This window comes from Mastigoproctus giganteus, chromosome 14, assembly GCF_048544385.1.
Source record: "Mastigoproctus giganteus isolate SK-2022 chromosome 14, ASM4854438v1, whole genome shotgun sequence".
In the NCBI taxonomy this organism is placed as follows: Eukaryota; Metazoa; Arthropoda; class Arachnida; order Uropygi; family Thelyphonidae; genus Mastigoproctus; species Mastigoproctus giganteus.
Window position 1 is genome coordinate 73256323 of NC_143588.1, and position 19884 is coordinate 73276206.

The 19884-nt window shown below is 38.0% G+C and overlaps 1 protein-coding gene across 2 annotated transcripts in view; it reads right to left on the bottom strand.

The window, feature by feature from the left end:
- The window catches only part of LOC150075240 (synaptic vesicle glycoprotein 2C-like), a 212684-nt gene that overhangs the window by 167829 nt on the left and 24971 nt on the right, over positions 1-19884 (bottom strand). The window contains exon 1 of one of the 2 annotated variants that reach the window (XM_090388691.1): positions 15600-15689. The exons of the other annotated variant lie outside the window; for it this stretch is intronic. The gene's annotated coding sequence lies outside the window, so the exon portion shown is untranslated. Of the gene's footprint in view, positions 1-15599; positions 15690-19884 lie in introns of those variants that run through there. 2 annotated transcript variants of the gene reach the window in all.

Here is a 19884-nt window from a genome sequence, read left to right on the forward strand (position 1 = left end):
ATAAAAGGATAAAGGATGGTTAAGTGGGAGAAGACAGAGGGTGGTAATCAATGGGTGCTACTCTTCGTGGACTAATGTTATTAGTGGAGTCCCACAGGGTTCGGTGTTAGGTCCACTGTTGTTTTGTATATTTATCAATGATATTGATGAAGGTATATCAGGCTTAATGTCGAAGTTTGCAGATGATACAAAGTTCGGCAGGGTTGTTAATGACAGTAATGGCAGTGTGCTACTGCAACAGGATCTAGATAATTTGGGCAGATGGGCTAAGAAGTGGCAAATGAAGTTTAACCTTGACAAATGCAAAGTACTGCATATGGGTAGAAGTAACCCCAGAGAAAATTACCAACTGTGTGGTACTACACTTAAGGTGGTAGAAAATGAAAAAGACCTGGGAGTAATTGTGCAGGCAGATATGAAGTTTTCTGAGCAATGCAGACAGGCTGCCAGGGCAGGTCATGGGGTTTTGTCAATGATATATAGGAATTTTGCTGGCAGGGAAAAGGAGATGATTATCCCTCTGTATAAGGCAATGGTCAGGCCACGCCTTGAGTACTGGGTACAGGTCTGGAGGCCTCATTTTAGGAAGGATGTATATTTGCTTGAGCGTGTACAGAGGAGGGCAACAAGATTTGTGAGGGGAATGAAGGGATCCTCTTACCAAGAGAGGCTTAAGTTGTGCAAATTGCAGTGGCTGGAGACTAGGCACCTGCGCGGTGATCTGATTGAGGTATATAAGGCCTTGAATGGGTTGAGCACGCTGAATTCTGATGGGATCCTTCCACTTGTTCAGATTACGAACCTAAGGGGCCATAAATTCAAATTAAGAAAAGACAGATGTAGAATTTTGTGCGCAAATTTGCCTTTAGCCAGCGGGTGGTTAATTGCTGGAACAAACTTCCATCTGTCGTTGTGGAAGTTGATAGGTTGAATAAATTTAAGGAGGAACTGGACAGGCATTTGGAGGGAATGGTGTGAGTTTTTTTTTTTTTTTTTCGGCTGATGCTACATAAGCTCATTCACTTGCTTTCTTGCATCACATGCCACTACTACTACTACATGATATATTATTTGCAACATTTATGATCTCGTTAAAAAGTCAGTTATTCATATTCTCGACACAGGCATAGCAAAGCTCTGTTTGTTCAACTCCAGCAAGTCTGAATTATTAACATAACTCTAAGATAATTTAAAAAATATATATTAAATAAATCGTGAATAGACTGCTGCGTATTATTGTAAGACCATAAATAATTTATAATAATTTAAAAAAAAATAATACGTTGTCAAACTTTCATCGGTATTAATTTTAGGTGTAATTAGAATGTTAAAAAGACGCTTTTTTAGGTGCTTTAGCATATGTGAATAATGTTCCTGCTGTCTTCACTTTGCCCATTTGTCCGACCGCATATAACAACTCAATTCCCATTTGACGGATTTTCATTGAATTTTATATTTGGATCTGTTAGAAATATTTGTACCGTCATCCGAAATTTTATTACTGTTAGACAAATAGAAATCGTTAAATTATTATTCCTTTCTCGTCCATCCGCATGTTATAACTCAATTCCCACTGAATGAATCGTCATTAAATTTTATATTTCCCACTGATAGAACAATTTTCCGTGCATTCCAAAATGTCATTTAAATCGGACCGATAGAAATCCGGTAATTGTTATTTACTTTTATTTTCATACATATTACATTGTCTACACCTATAGTATTATTATTGAGAAATGATGCAAGAAAGCAAGCGTACAGTGCATGAGAAAAAAAAAAAAAGCTACCCACCTAAACTATCCATCCCCTCTAAGAATTTATCTAGTTCTTCCTTGGATTTATTCAAGCTACTCATTTCCACAACAACAGACGGAAGTTTGTTCCAAAAATCAACCACCTGCTGGCTAAAGGCAAACCTCCTCACATATCTTCCAACCATCCTTCCTCAATTTGAATTTATACGCCCTCATATGTGTGTAATCTGAGCATGAAGAACGATTTCATCAGCAGATGAAAGATGCATGAGCTCGCTCGATTCATTCAAAGCCTTAAACACCTCAATGAGATCATCTTGCAGCTGCCTAGTCTCTAGACGCTGCAGTTTGCCGAACATAAGCCTTTCTTGGTAAGGCCACTCATTCGTTCACTTCACCAGTCTCGTTGCCCATTTCTGCACCCGTTCCAGCAGATCTACATCCTAGAATGCGGCCTCAAGATCTGTATGCAGTACTCAAGATGAGGCCTAATTATGGCTTTATACAAAGGGATAGTCACCTTATTTCTGCTAGCAATTGTATGTCATTGTATATCAATTGTATTACCAGATCCACTTACAGTAGTAAGTGGATCTAATAATAACCACTTATTTATGTAACATATGAACTTAAGAAAGATTGCAAACGTTAAATTTACAATATATTTATGAGAGACACTAGAAATCTTTTTTTTACTTTTGCCAAGTTAACTCATATGATTTCAATTTAAGTTGTGGTTCATAAGAATTCCGTAGCCGCTGTTCTCAGATACGCCGAAAAACCTCCAACTCGAACGAGAACCAAATTGTAGAACATTTTCTGCTGTGGTGAGACGACTTAGAGAAACATATATGCTGAAACCATTAAGAGTAAACGCTGGTAAAGAGAGATTTCGACAAAATAACAAATTCTGACGAGAAAATATTTCCTGCTGTACAAAGATCTCTTACTCCAAGTACCAGCAGGTTTTCAGGTCGCGCAAACGTTTCATGTGCGAGCGTAGAGGACGTTACACGAACAGCAGTTATATCCTTTTCACAGTGCGCACATATAAGCATTGTTGCCACAAGATATGAATAAATGCAGAAACTTTTGTCAGTGGCTCACTTTGTAAATCACACTGGATTCACGATTTCTCAGCCTTTTTCCGGTTACAACCACCAAGAGTGACTGAAGTTTTTCAAGAATTGGAATTTTCAACTTTCATACCCGGACCAAAGAAAGTCCACAAAAGTTGTTAGAACTCTATCAATATACGTTTTCCTTTAATGATTCTTGTGGTGGTGTTCTTTGGGGAAAGTCTTATTAGTCTTATTATATCCCTTCCATGAAATTCGACAATGCCAATCGGCTTATGTATGCACATTGCACCAACCTGTTTTGACGTGATGTTTCTGACATTTTAAATGGACATTGCAATATATATGGTGGATTGTTTGGAACTGCCCTGTAAATGGCCACAACGATCACCCGACTTCACATACTTGGATTCTTTGTGTAAAATCCGGTTTCAGTGTACGTGTATTACCGGGCAAGACGAACTGAGAAATCGCATTTGGAAGAAGCTAAACGCTTTAAGAGTAAATCTAAAACGATAACACATGCCACGAAATCTTGAATTCGTCGCACTGAATGCTGCATTATTGAACAAACTGAAGGTCACCTTGTTATGCTTTAGATTTAGACTTATATGCTTTTAGCTTTAGATTTCTTTTAGAGGTTTACTTCAGTTTCTTTTTGTTTATAATTTGTGAGACATTTATAAATTTCTGACTTTTAACTTTATTGATGGACTTTTGTAACTTTTGAGACATTTGTTTACAGGAACTGTTTTTCAGACTTAAATGTCAATTATAGATCACCACAAAATTAAAAAGATAATGTACACCATTTTATAATGAAATAAACATATAAATTAAAAAATAATAATAAGTTTAAGTAACTTAAACCCAAATTACGTGGCACCCCTGGGACGTTGTTGCGGCACCCCGGTTGAAAACCACTGGACTAGAGGTTTAGAATTTCTTACGAGGGAATACTTCTTAGAAGGGAAAATGACTTTAGGGAATGAAATATTAACTACACAAATAAAAATGAAAAGACTCATACATAAGTTGAAGATCATTTTTAGTACTATTTCAGAATTTATAAATATTTTACTCTGCCAATGGGAAACATTTTTAAACTGAGGATTTCATCGCTTAACATTCTGTTCATTAAACTCATTACCAAGTTGGAAGAATGAGCTCCTTTGGAGTTTATACATACCTTAAAAGGTCGCAATTACAATAAGACAGAGCAACAATCCACTAAGTAATCCAGAACTGTTCACAACCATCACAACTTAGCGCGACGTATCCAGTTGGTCGGCATAGTATTTACTAAACACTAGACCCTAAATACTATTTAGGGTCTAGTGTCTATTGGCCACACGGCCCTAGTGGGACCCTACGTTGCCCGCCGCCACCACCACTTTGGGGTTTGCATGATACCTTGGTTGCTGTTATTTCCTGCACTTTGTGGGTGCTAGCATTTATTCTACCCCTAGTGGGGTTTTCAATGGTGGTGTAACGTTCCGGTCAGGCCTGTCATGGGTGTGATAAACCCGTCTGGTGGTAACAACTTCCTGTGCAAATCGTGTGAAGGCTGTATGAGATGTTTCATCGTTTATAAGGATATGCTCTTGATGACGGGGGCTGATTGTATCTCGGTGAAGAGTCGTAGGCGGTGATCATCATATGAGGGCACTTGTACATGATGTGGCCCCAGGACTCCTCATCTCCACAGTCTTCACAGAGATACTAGGCGGTGTTGAACAAGCGTTCTAGGTGGCGCCCTTACATATACGAGCGCTGTTAACTTTTGCTGGAATGGCCCGTGCCCAGTAAGCAGAAAGGTTGCCTGCAGTCCAGGTGAACACTAGGGAGGAGGCATGGGATAGGTTAGGCCGATTGTGGGGAAGAACTTAGTTATTTGTTGTGAGGTCCAGATGCAGATCCAGTAGTTTGGTGACAATGCCTTTCATCCAGTTGGTAGTAGTAGTAGTAGTAGTGGCATGTGATGCAAGAAAGCATGTGTATGAGCTTATGCAGCATCAGCCAAAAAAAAAAAAAAAAAATCACACCATTCCCTCCAAATGCATGTCCAGTTCCTCCTTAAATTTATTCAACCTATCAACTTCCACAACGACAGATAGAAGTTTGTTCCAGCAATTAACCACCCGCTGGCTAAAGGCAAATTTCCGCACAAAATTCTACATCTGTCTTTTCTTAATTTGAATTTATGCCCCCTTAGATTCGTAATCTGAACAAGTGGAAGTATCCCATCAGAATTCAGCGTGCTCAACCCATTCAAGGCCTTATACACCTCAATCAGATCACCGCGCAGGTGCCTAGTCTCCAGCCACTGCAAATTGCAGAACTTAAGCCTCTCTTAGTAAGAGGATCCCTTCATTCCCCTCACCAATCTTGTTGCCCTTCTCTGTACACGCTCAAGTAAATCTACATCCTTCCTAAAATGAGACTTCCAGACCTATACGCAGTACTCAAGGCGTGGCCTGACCATTGCCTTATACAGAGGGACAATCACTTCCTTTTCCCTGCTAGCAAAATTCCTATATATCATTGACAAAACCCCATGACCTGCCCTGGCAGCCTCTCTGCATTGCTCAGAAAACTTCGTATCTGACTGCACAATTACTCCCAGGTCTTTTTCATTTTCTACCACCTTAAGTGTAGTACCACACAGTTGGTACGTTTCTGTGGGGTTACTTCTACCCATATGCAGTACTTTGCATTTGTCAAGGTTAAACTTCATTTGCCACTTCTTATCCCATCTGCTCAAATTATCTAGATCCTGTTGCAGTAGCACACTGCCATTACTGTCATTAACAACCCTGCCAACCTTTGTATCATCTGCAAACTTCGACATTAAGCCTGATATACCTTCATCAATATCATTGATAAATATACAAAACTACAGTGGACCCAACACCGAACCCTGTGGGACTCCACTAATAACATTAGTCCACGAAGAGTAGCACCCATTGATTACCACCCTCTGTCTTCTCCCACTTAACCATCCTTTTATCCATTGTAGCAACTTACCCTTAATGCCATTCTGCTCCAATTTTTACAATAGTCTTTCATGCGGAACAGTGTCAAAAGCTTTCCTGAAATCCAAATATATGATATCAAAATTATTTTTTGCATCCAGTTCCTTTGTAACCACATCATAATATCCTATCAAATTTGTCAGACAAGACTTTTCCTTAACAACCCCATGCAGTGTCTGAATTATTGCTGCAGTCTTGTCTAGATGATCCTGCAATGCATCTTTAACCAGTGACTCCATTATTTTCCCCGGAACAGAAGTTAAACTAACTGGTCCGTAATTACTCGTGTCACCCTTCGATCCTCCTTTGTGAATTGGGGATACATTTGAACCTCCCCTGAGTCCAAGGATGCTCTCATAATTATGGCTAAGGGTTTGCTTAGTTGCTTTGCCGCCTCTTTTAATATAACTGGATAGATTCCATCCACTCCAGGTGCTTTTCTTATGTTTAACTTCAACAATTTCTCCTCCACTTTGCTCTCAGTTATTACAAAATCATTAAGTATCCTGCTACAATTTGATAACCTTCTGCCATTTTCAAACCTTAATAATTCCTCATGTGTGAATGTAGATGCAAAATACTTATTCAGTTTGTTTGCTGTCTGAGCAGGATCATCAACAGTCGAACCATCGATGTCAAGTGAACCAATCAGATTCATCCCCTTCCTTTTAGAGTTTATATAAGTAAAGAAATCCTTGCTGTTTTTCTTAGCATCTTTTGCCAAGGATTTCTCATAATCTGCCTTCGCCTGCCTAACCTCCTTTGTGACTTGATTACAGACTAGCTTATATCTGCCATAGGCTTCTGAGTCGCTTGATAATTTATATGCATCCCATGCATTTTTTTTCCTGTTACGAGTCTCATTAGTTCATTTGATAACCATTTAGGCCTAAACCTTGAACAATATTTCTTAATAGGTATAAACGTTTAGTAGCATCCACGATTAATTCCTTGAATGCTTCCCACTTAGAATTTACTGTTGGTAACATCGTCAGTTTATCCCACTGTACAGAATTTAAAAACTTTCTGAGACCACTGTACTCACCTTTACGGAAGCAAAACCCTTTCCTTTACCCCTGATGGTAATTATATCTTTAAGTAAATCCCACATCAGTACACTGTGATCACTGCCACCTAGTGGTTCCTTTATCTGCAAATTCTTAATACACGAATGATCACTGCTGATAACCAGATGAAGAGTATTACTCTCTCTGGTTGCCTCTCGAACATGTTACTGCAGAAAACAATCATCCAATAAATCCACAAATGTCTGACTAGTGTGTGAGTGGCCAACCTACAAGTTCCAGTCAATATCTGGGAAGTTAAAATCCCCCATTATAAGACATTCTGGTTTACTGGCCCACTCTATTTCTCTGTATAATTGTTCATTGTACTCATTCGAGTCACTAGGCCTATAACACACTCCTAGTCTTATTTTTGCTTTCGCAGTGCTTATGTCACACCAAACTGACTCAACAGTGCACTGTTTATCTATATCAACTGGGTGCACTTCTTTTGATTTTATGTTTTTCTTAATTAACAGCATAACACCTCCCCCCTTTCTATCCTGTCTATCCTTTCTGTACACATTGTACTCCCCAAATTCCAGTTCTGCATTCCTTATATCTGTGTGACACCACGTCTTTGCTATCCCAACAATATCCGCCTTTGATGTCTCGACCAACACTTCAAATTCATCAAATTTATTTACTATACTTCTAGCATTGGCATACATGCAAGCATACATGCTCCTATTCCTATTCCTAGTTACCCTAACACATCCCATATACCCACCTATTTCAGGATGACTGCCATCCATCCCTGAAACCCCAACACTCCTAGCTCCAGGTCGCTACTTATTCTAATAGAAGTTGTGCAAGAATCACCTTCGCCTCTGCCTACGGCTACTGTTATAAAGTTATTGTTATAAAAAAACTGTTACTATTAATAATTAATGTTATTAATGTTATAGACTATAATAAACTATTAGTCCTTGTATACCCCCAAGCTATCAGTTTTCCGACCCACCTAACACTGCCTCGATAGCATCAAAAATATTCTTGCACCTTTTCTATTTACGTGTATCCCATTCCTGTAGAAGCAGTCTCTCCTGTTAACAAGTACAGATCAGGCTGAAAAAAATTCTATCCCTTGAGCCTTGCACAATCTTTCCAGGGCCGAATTGATCGACAGAGCTCTCATCATATACTCCCTCCTATCGTGTCTGGGCAGAATTGCAGACACTTTCAAATTCAACCCTAATTCTTGGCTTTTGTTCAACAGTGACCTGTACTTGTTAAGTAATTCTGGCGGTCTCCTACTCTTAATATCATTAGTGCCAACGTGTACAACTATATCACCTTTTGTGCCCTTAAAAGATGATATCCGCTCTACAACGTCCATAATTGGTCAACCTACCAATTATGGACATCGATGAAAACAATTGCAATATGTCACCTCCATTATATTAAAATGTTTATACTAAAAAGTTTTAGCCCTGAAAGCCTCAGACTACGGAAAATTCACTAATCGAATAAGTTAGTGCCAAGCATCATTTTAGTTCGTAGTAAATCACCGACTGAAGTAGGTGAAATGGCATCTTTTCTGTTATATCTCATATTATGAATGCCTTCACAAGGAGTTGCCCTAAAATTGAACTACCTTTGACAGTGGATTCCCGAATAGGCAACACTTCGCCAGTAAATTCTCGGCGGATACCACCCAAGGGTGGTGGTATCTTCCGAGAATAAGTAACATTAGTCTTCTCCACTGGCGAAGCGTTGCTTATTCGAGGTAGTGCAGTATCAGGGCAACTTGTGATGGCATTCCATTCACAATGTAACAAAAACGATGCCATTTCACCAACTTCGGTGATTTACTACGCACTAAAATGATTCTTGGCACTTGTTCGATTACCAAATTGTCGAATTTGGTAATTACAAAAAATTCGGGCATACACATAAGTATAAAATAATGTTTAAATTGTGAAGGATAATGCGTAAAAAGGTGTGTAATATAACGTTTACTAGAATCGAAAAATATATGGTGGCGATCTTCCCAAAGGTAAGTATATCTAAGCGAACTTCTCAATGATTAACCACCAGTAATGAAGGGAAAACTGCGATACTGTAAATTTTGTCCTCTGTTACTGTAAATTTTGGCAGTTGTCCTTCAGAAAGTCATAGTTTTATATATAAAAAGTAATATTTAAATTAATTTAAATATATTTTATACGTAATTTGTATATATTTTTCGCTTTTTTTTAATTATATTACTCTCCTCTTAAACGCCGTCTTTCGCATTTTAAACGTTATTGACCTTTATGTGAACGCCATTGTTTTGCTTAGGTTTCAGATTATACTTATTTCTTTCGGATTTTCTCTATCCTCTGCTAATATGCACATATGTATTATTTCAGTATTAAATTATTGTGTGTGTGTGTGTGTGTGTGTGTGTGTGTGTGTGTGTGTGTGTGTGTGAGGAATATTAGATTGTTATATTAGATTACTAGTAAATGAATGGGAATGTTTTAAGTTAGTAATCGTAATAAAATCATAATAAAATTAGTCATAGGTTTTTCTTAGCTTCTGATATTGATCAGGGCCGGCCTTAGACAGTTCGGACACCATTGGGCTCCGCGCCTTTTTTTTAAGGACTTATTTGGTGTTGATTTTGATATGTACAGCGGATATATGTGTGTTTAACAGTAACTAACTCATGAAAAATATGTTCATACTAGGAGGTCAATCAAAACCACCTAAAAATGGGGTTCCGCACTTCCTAGGGCCGATTCTGCCATTTTAAGGTTCGGTTGGGTAAAGGTTGTGTATTCCAGTGCATTGAGACACCAGTGCCCTACCTCAGTGTAAGGACCTTGGAATAGGAATTGCCAACAGTTCTTGGCTCGTATTAAGATAGTCAAATTATCACCTTATTATAACAGAATAACCACTATATGAAAAATACATGTATAAGTATTGAGTGAAGTACTTATACTTGTATAATGTGCAACTACTCCACGATCCGACAGCACTAAACAACCATAGTGCTCCCTATATATTCGTATCTAATCCTAATTAAATTAAATATTCGTATCTAATCTTATCTTGCGAGATATGTATATCTCACAAGATAGGAATAAATAAATGAATAGTATGTAAAGGTAACATTCAGGGAAATTAGAATATATATAATTCTAATTCAATTTATTAATTAGTTTTAAATTCTCAAAATATAGTAGCAGTAAGGACGCTTTATCAACCCCAACTGATCTAAACACGCTATTGATGTGTTTTTACATATATATATATATATATTTTTTTTGTTAGTCTACTAGTTGGAATATTGTTATTTTGACTTTGAATACTGTTATTTTGATTCGTTTTATGAATCATTGGCATTTTAAGTAATAACGAAGCTACAGGTTATGGACTGGCCTGAGAAATTCTCGAAAGTTCTCCTCCCCATATACCCTCCGTGGTGGCGAACCTGACAGTATGGTACTTTTGCCACTGTCCTTCGCCACATTGCCCAAGTACTATGTACAAGTGTGTGTGTGTGTGTTCACTGGCCGATTTGCATGTTATGCTGGTTGACAATAACTCATTGTGTTACTCTTATCCGAAATCGGCTAACTACTGCTGCTCTGATTGAAAAAGCCTTATAGAATTCTTCCAGTCTCCGACCGGATTCGAACCCAGACCTCTCCAAACAAGTCACGAAGAGCTTGAATATTTGTAGACTAATGAATTAATATCATAGAGTAGCCGTTTTATTCAGAGTGGTCTGTATTAGTAAATACGAAAGTAGTGAAGTGGTATGGAAATTTAAATAAACGTTATACCTGATTGAATATTATTTAATAATACTGAAGCCGTCTTAATAAACGGTTTCTTCAAGAAACGTGTTTATCGTATATGAATTTTCTTACAGTGCACATTCACAAAGTTAAGCATTATTTTATTGAAGTATATACAGTATTGCAAAATTATCACGATGCATGCTTTACTGCCTAATGTTTTTGTTACTTTATGTGGTTAACTGGGCGTCTTTTCCTTTTTTTTTATAATTTTCTTTTTTCTGTCTCTTCCTCCCGGCATTTTTTATTAGACTTCCTGACGTCTGCTGATAGCAGTTACAGCCGAGTTCATTTTATGGTCCAATTCGTTTCCTCATTCCCTTTGCAGGTAAGCTGTCGGATTATCCTGATTGATTCTATCGTATATATGTCGCCGGGAAATTTCTTATACACATTTAGTATTTCAGTTTGAAGAGAGGTGTGGGGAGAGACTATAGAACAGTTCCGCAGTTTTTTTTCAGGGCCAACTAACTCCGAACAAGAAAATTCCTCTGAGAGTTTCCTTCACAGTGGTTGCGGATATCGAACACACCACTTTCTATTATCAGAGGAGGGGAGAGGAGAAATACCCAACGTTCTCTTACGTAAAGTGGTTTTTTTTCCCCCTTTTATACTCAACTTATTAAATCTTCCAGTTGCTATTCGTTTATAATAACTGAATATTGATTGGTTCTGTTTTATGTTTCTCAACTTATGTATTATATGTAGCAAAGCTATCTTCCAAGACACAGGGAAAATTCCCTCCGAGAGAGACATTTGTTAAACTTTAATGCTGTTTGTTTGGATTATACATAGAATTTTCCAATCTAATTCGAGCATGAAGATCATCATATAGAGCAGGGTTGTCTGGAGGAGAGATCGTGTCTAGGATGGTATTAATCGTGTCAAGCCAGTTTTTAGTTTGGGCGTTATTATTTACCAGTGTTATAAATATCAGCAGCATGTATTTTATTTTTGGCAAGTTTATATAATAATCCCCACGGATCAGAGTTTCCTGTAGTGTTCACAAGGTTTTGCCACGACTCTCTTTTAGCAGTTGCAATGGGTTTATCAAAATTTCTTTTAAGTCTTCGGTACCCCATTTTCAGAAATTCAGCTTCTTCTGGAGGCCAGTTTCTATGCCTTTGATATTGACGCCTAGCTTTATTATACTTGTTTTCTCCAATTTGTTTAATTGCTTGTTCCACTATGCACATGCTTATGGAGTAATTTTTTCTTTTTAATTGACAAATAGCAAACTTTCAATGTCGATTCCTGAACATAATTAACAATTTCTTGAGCATCTAATTGTTCCAAATGACAAGTAGCATTGAGAGATAAATATTTTTGAATTTAAGAATGAAACTTATCCCATTTAATATTTCGAATAGAGAAACGTGTTAACTCGGGACGTATATCATCATCAAGAGGTTTAATTTGGAACAGTATTCCACGATGGTCACTGGAACACCAGTCAGAATCATCAAACCAATTTGCAATGTTATTAGTCATATTTTCCAAACGTATAGTGAGATCAACATCGGATTCTCCTGAAAACTGCTGTAAGTAGAGGGTTGTCCTGGACAGTTATGGATAACAAGGTTGTTAACTTTTTACACAGGTGCGCCCACTGTGAAAAATAATATGGCTTGCATGCACTTTATTTATTCCCCGCACTAAAATGTAAGTATTTTTATTGTTGTTTGCGCTCCCAAACAAACTATGGCAACTCCGCGCGTTTCATGTGTAGCTACCGTACAGAAAAAGGGCAATCAGTGTAGTGATGTATGTGTATCATAGTGTATTGTCGGATTATCACTACGAAACAGAGCAAAGAGGGGTGATAAGAAATTCTTCACATATATAAATATCAAGAAGAGCGGGACAAACCAGATCGGACCTTTACGTAAGGGAAAGGGGATAGTATTAAATACACCAGCTGCCGTTGCAGATGAACTCAACAGTTATTTTGCATCGATATTTACAAATGAAAAACCTTTTGTGGCAATGGGGAATTGTGGGAGCGAAGTTGAAAATTATGTAATTAATGATATCGAAATTTCGCAAGATTATTTAATGAAAAAACTTTCTAGCCTACAGGCCAGTAAGGCTCCTGGAGTTGATGGAATATACCCTATAATCTTAAGGGAGGCGGCAAGTGAGTGCATTGAACCATTGAGGCTAATCATGCGAGCATCACTAGACTCTGGTGAGATTCCGTTGGATTGGAAAAGTGCCTATATATCTCCCATACATAAGGGTGGTTCTAAGAGTGAAGTGGGAAATTATCGACCTGTCAGTCTGACTTCAGTGGTAGGGGAAATCATGGAGGCAATGATCAAGGGTGGATTTCAGGATCATTTCGATCGAATTGAAATTCTCAAGGATACTCAGCATGGTTTTTTAAAGGGAAAATCATGTTTAACAAATCTGGTTCGCTATTTCGAAAGGGTCATTCACGAGCTGGATTTAGGGAATAATTTCGACATTGTTTATTTAGATTTCAGCAAAGCTTTTGACTCAGTCCCACATGAGCGGTTGCTTTATAAGCTGGAACAGGTTGCAATCACTGGAAAAATCCTTAGATGGATAGCAGGATGGCTTCAGGGCAGGAGGCAGAGGGTTGTAATAAATGGCTATTCCTCAGATTGGGTTGATGTAAGAAGTGGGGTTCCCCAAGGATCAGTATTAGGACCACTGTTGTTTTTAATTTTCATAAACGACATCGATGAAGGGATAGAAGGCGTGAAGTCTAAATTTGCAGATGATGTTAAAATTGGTAGAGTAGTTAACGATCACTGTGAAGCTGAGCTTCTTCAGCGAGACCTAGATAGACTTCAGGAATGGTCAGAAAAATGGCAGCTATGCTTTAATCCAATAAAGTGTAAGGTATTACACCTGGGAAACAGTAATCCCAAAATAACTTATTCGCTTGGTGTAGTTCAACTAAACCCAGTAGTGGAGGAAAGGGACTTGGGTGTTACGATACGGTCAGACATGAAATTCTCTGAGCATTGTAAACAGGTTGCAAGGAAGGCCCATGGTGTCCTATCGATGATCTATCGAACTTTTGCAAGTAGAGATAGGGACGTGATAATCCCATTATATAAGGCTTATGTTAGACCACACTTGGAATACTGTGTTCAAGTATGGAGACCGCACCTAAAGAAAGACATCGAGCTTTTTGAAAGGGTGCAAAGACGGGTAACTCGCCTGGTGAGATCGGCAAAAGGGCGTCCATATGAAGAAAGACTTCGAATATGTGGGTTGCAGAGTTTGGAAACTAGGCACCTAAGAGGATACTTGATTGAGGTGTTTAAGGCTCTGAGAGGGATCAATAAATTGAATGAGGACGAACTTTTCAAGATTATAAATGATGCTAGAACTAGGGCACATAAATTCAAGTTACGGGAGGGAAATGTTTAGATTGGACTGTAGGAAATTTTATTTTAGCCAGCGAGTTATAAATTACTGGAATAAGTTGCCTACATGGGTGGTAGAGGCTGACAGTTTGGGGAAATTCAAAGGTCATCTGGATAGTACCTTCGGGTGAGGGAAGCGCATAGGATGATAGGTTTAATTTCCCTTTCTTTTCTTTTATTAATTATTATTATTATTTTTTTATCATTGTTTTATTCGGTTTTTTTTTTTTTTTTTTTTTTTTTGGCTGGTACAGCATAAGCCATAGGATCTCTTGCACCATGCGGCCATTACTAACACTAATACTAATTGTTTTCTGTGTTGTGTGACTAGCCACTTAGCCTAGCCCACCGCAGCAAACTGGTTTCCATCCCTGACACATTGAGTCCGGCCATGGATCTACAATCTAGCACAAGTAGTTTCGTACCTAACAACAACATACTTATCTTTATAACACTATAGGAGTGAATGGAAATATGGAAGAGCAAGAAAAACAAAGAGAGGAAACTTGGAAAGTAAGGAGAGGAAAGATAAGGAAGAAGTGAGAGAAGACAGAAATTGAAGTAAATGATTTTCCAGATCTACTAGTCACCACAACAATCAGTAGGTCCAAACAATTTGTCACAGTCATCCATCTCACCTGCAGCCTAAAAACACTCAAGGAACAACACAATTAACTCCACGCTTCCAGAGCAAATATTAATGTATTGTCCGGTACTGATTTCAGCAATCATAAGCTGAATTTATTTTCACGTTATATTAGTCCGACACAATTTATTATTAAACGAGAATGCGCTGTATTTGAAATGAGTTGTTTCGTTTTATGCATTTAAAAAGTAAATTTTCTGTTTATACTCCGGGACGACCAAACGGTCAGAGGAGTTTACAAGATAGACAGAATACAAGAAACAGCACCGTATTCAGCAGTCACGGGCTTGAACCCCGGTCACTCAAGGCACGTGTACTTATGCACCCGCGCGCCTGACCACTAGGCTACGGCAATTTGTATACGATTGCATTTCTGTAATGAAGACTAAATTGCTCATTATACTACGTATTACATTGAACTGTAGTCCTACGATGCTGAAGCTTTTAATTTACTATGTGTGGAATTTTAAAGATTGAGATTTAGAAATGCAGTAATCAACTATAGGCTAAAAAATTGTGAATGATGACACTAATAAAAGGCTGATAAAACAAGCTACAAGAGACAGATACAGAACAGATATTAAAGCAAATTATCACGATAATTAGATGATAATAAAACAAAGGAAGAAAAATTGTAAGAGAAATAGGTGGTGTAGAATACGAGATTTACAAAGAGAAAATTAGAATCGTGGAAAGAGCGAATTGAGGAATGAGAGGAAGAGAAAGGTTTTAGGGGATCGGATGAGGAAATACATTTGGAAAGAGACAAGGGAAAAATGGGATAGAGTTTATCAAGTAGCAACACACATCCAAGAAATATTCTCACCTTGCAATCTGGTTTTGTTTCTTCTCACGTGCTGTCTTGACGAGCATGATTACACTCATGTCTTACACACCCATTTGCAGTCCAGTAGATGATTACTAGCGCGTGCTGAAGGAAAGCACGAATTTGGTGGATGGCGTTCTGTCATCCACATTCGCACCCTTCTAGTGTTTCTGAATTTAAGTTGATGTTTCAGTCCACTACAAGAGAACAGCCAGACTGCGTGCTACCATTGATACAATACTGCGCCTGCGTAACGTGTGCAAGGTATCGCAGCAGTCAAGGTCGTATATCCGTCGCAGGTCCACGTCGTGCTACCCTCGCGCAGGCCAGAATTGTATGCTGGTCTGGTGTAACGCTTCGGTGATTGTATCGATCCTTTCTGTCTGTCTGTCTCTCTCTCTCTCTCTCTCTCTCGCGCGGGCTCTTTCTGTTTTGTGCATCTCATGAACTGGCTGTGTGAGGGCAAGGTAACCCCCTTCCCCCGATATTACTTCTCCTGCCGCAAGACAGGGACAAAAGGTCAACGGAATGGGACACCAAAACTAGAGGGGAGAGAGAGAAAGAGCAAAAATAGAAGTTTTATGATGAAAGAATATTATGGAATTTATTTTTCTTGTCGCAAATACAGCAGGCACACAGACAAACACCCAAAGAAAGAGGAGGCTGTCGGGATTGTTTTAAATCAGGGTATCTGTGACTTTCGTATTTACAGTGCGTGTTCTGTTTATAGAATGAAAAATCCTGGAGATACCCTCGCACCTCCGCCTCTTAGCAGCTAACTATTCCAACTTGAAAAGATCTCTCTCTCTCTCTCTCTCTCTCTCTCTCTCTGGCAACTGAATTCGAATCCACACTCTTGCAAGTGGGCGGCAAGGGCGAAGCCACTATTCTGCCACCAAAGCAAAAGATGAAGGTGACATTAGCAGCTCTCTTTTATCATCTTTTGCAAATTGATAAAGCAATCTAAGGTGATATAAATAGCTAAACAAATCAGGGATATACTGTATATCCTTTTCAAGTGTGGATGTAGATTGAAAAACAACACATCGAAATCAGAACAGTTAGCCGAACTGCAATGTTTTTCGACGTTCATAATTAACTTTGCTTCTAGCAAGGTTGCAAGCTGACCAAGTTAAAAAGTGTTTTTAACGATGAATGACCCGGAATCATTGTACTGGTCGCATTGTAGAATTAAGCCGCAAGATTGTAATCGACGCCATCGTTGCGTTATCTTCATGTTTATCCCTTCTCTTCTGCAGAAGGCACACAAAGAAGAAACTGCAAATTGAGTTTCGTAGAAAGAAATAATGTTGCAGAGGAAGGGGGACGACAAGGGGAATTTTGTCAACCTTGTTTCCGCGGTCTGATACGTGTCAGGATTATTTTATTCCGTTTTCCAACCAGTGGCGTCTTGGAATGGGGTAAAGTGGAAAAGAAGGAATTCTGTATCCGTATTTATTTACAGACCTGTTCAAAGCACGATGAATCTAAAGCAAAAAATAATGAAATTTATGATAATTTAAGCAGTACCAGGTTTAATTTAATTTAAGCAGTACCAGGGGAAATTGCAAAGCGACTACTTCTGTATTTCTGCTATTTTTTTCAATTTTCTGTATCCGAGTGGTCAAGCACGAGGTGCGTTTGGGAGGGGTGGTTTTTTTTTAATGTTTTTATTTCCCCTGTGCCGTCATTGGCAATTGTTATTATTTTAGTACAACGGCTCCCCTCAAGCACTAAAATATCACAATTTCCAGGAGCTGAAGGGTTTTCCCATATAATAAATATAATGTGCGCTGTCAGTTTCCCATGAGCAATGACACAAAAATTATAAAAAATTATTCATTATACTGAACTACTACCAGTATCTACATAACTGGTATTCATTTACATTTAATTTATTCATTTTCCTCATTTTATCTGTTAATACATAATACAATCTGCTAATACACAATGCTCTCATTTCCATAAATTTTCTCTCAAATGAACATGATCAATTCTCTCTACAACTGCAATCACTAATCAATCAACTAATTCAATCCTAATCACTTCCTCATTTTTCTTCACAAGTGTAATCTATAAGCTAGCTTAATATTAACAATTCCATATATCACTTAATTTAGCAATATCAATTCTCTTTACAACTTCAACCAATAAACGAACTTAGTACTAAACATTTCCCTATATATCTCGTAATTTCTTCAACTTCAACCTTACTCTAAAAAATATAACTTTACGGTTAAAGCGTTGCATTTCCGGCCCCTTTTTCTTTTGATTAATAGAAGTGAAAAGTAAATATAGTTATTTTCTTATCAATTAATTACTAAGATTAATTTTTCTATAACTTTATGTTTTTTTTTTTTTTGGCGCATAGGCTTCTGTGGTCAGAATGCACCTCCCACGGTTTTTGCAGTACTTTGATCCAAGTCTGAGGCGGTAATCGAACCCGCGACCTTTGGGTTGCCAGGCAGGCACTTTACCCACCCGGCTAGCCTGGTCGGCTATAACTTTATGTGTTCTATAACTTTATAGAACACAAAGTTATAGAACAATTAATATAAAACTCTATAGTTTTACGTAGCTGTTCAGTTTAAGTACAACTCTATAATATTTATCTCTTCTCCCGTTACACTTTTTTTAGTCTGTTATCTCTCCACTAATATGTATCTCTTTACAAGACACCACTTTCACGAGTTTCACATAATACATACATACACGAGTGCACGGACCACTTTCACGAGTCTCACATAATAGCATGCACGGACTGTCTAAAGCCAACATTAAAACTACATTTAATCTATTAATTTGAATTTCTTTTGTCCATACAAATTGTATGGAAAAATAAAATAAATAAATTTTCTGTTTATATTCCGTGACCACTGCCTTATACGAAGGGATAATTACCTCCTTTTCCCTACTAACAAAATTCCTGTATATCTTTGACAATACCCCATGACCTGCTCTTGTAGCCTGTCTGCATTGCTGAGTAAAACTTCATATCTGATTGCACAATTACTCCCAGATGGTCAGAGGAGTTCACAAGGGAGAAAGAATACAAAAAACAGTGCGGGCTTGAACCATCGTCAGTCATAACGTATGACACATGTACTTTAAACTTTAAACTTCACCCAATCACGGTGTTTATTCTTTAAGCTCATTCTTCCCATACGCCAGTAACTCAGATTTGTTCTTCTACACAACGGAACTCTTTCATCCTTTATTCCCAGATCACACCTGCTGACCATGCACTTGACATATGTACTTAACGCATTCTGGCGCTGACCACTTGGCTGCCGTATTTCTTCTAATTTTAATGAAATTTGAATGGCTCGACAAATATTTCTAATTGGCCCAATATGAAATTTCATGAAAATCCGTCCACTAAGAAAGTTATTACATGCTGACGGATGGACATGGTGAAGACAATAAGCGCACGTGCATATCTATATATGCGAACGCGCCTAAAATAAAGAACGGAGAGGGAATATAATAATTATAATTCAATAAATAATATTTAAAATAAATAGTTGACTAATTTACGCCATCAGATTACTTAAATTTGATTTTCTCAGCCATCCTTTTTTGATCAGTTGGACTAAAATACTACCTCTATCTGTATTTATTTCAAGATGCATGTTGAACTGAATCACTTAGTTAAACTACTCGAAAATTGATAGCAGGAATAACGACCTACATAAAAGAACACTAATTAAATCTGATAGTTAAAGCGGTACTAATTTTTATGGCCGATCAGTGCTGATGTACGAGATTTGTTGATTCGTCTTACTGAAGTAGTAGTAGTAAATAAATAAATTTTCTTTTTATACTCCGGGACGACCAAACGGTCAGAGGAGTTCACAAGATAGACGGAATACAAGAAACAGCAACGTATTTAGCAGTCACAGGCTTGAACCCGGGTCACTCAAGGCACATATACTTATGCACCCGCGCGCTTGACCACTCAGCTACGGAGTAGAAGTAGTAATGGAGGCATGTGATGCAAGAAAGCAAGCGTATGACGAGCTTATGTAGCATTAGCCCAAAAATAAAAAAAAAAACTAATTTCACACGTCCATTCCCTCTAAAAGTTTGTCCAGTTCCTCCTTGAATTTATTTAAGCTATCAACTTCCACAAAGGCAGATGGAAGTTTATTCCAACAATTAACCACCCGCTGGCTAAAGGGAAATTTCCGTATATCTATTCCACAACTATCTTTCCCCAATTTGAATTTATGTCCCTTTAGGTTCGTAATCTGAGTAAGCGGAAGAATCCCATCAGAATTCAGCG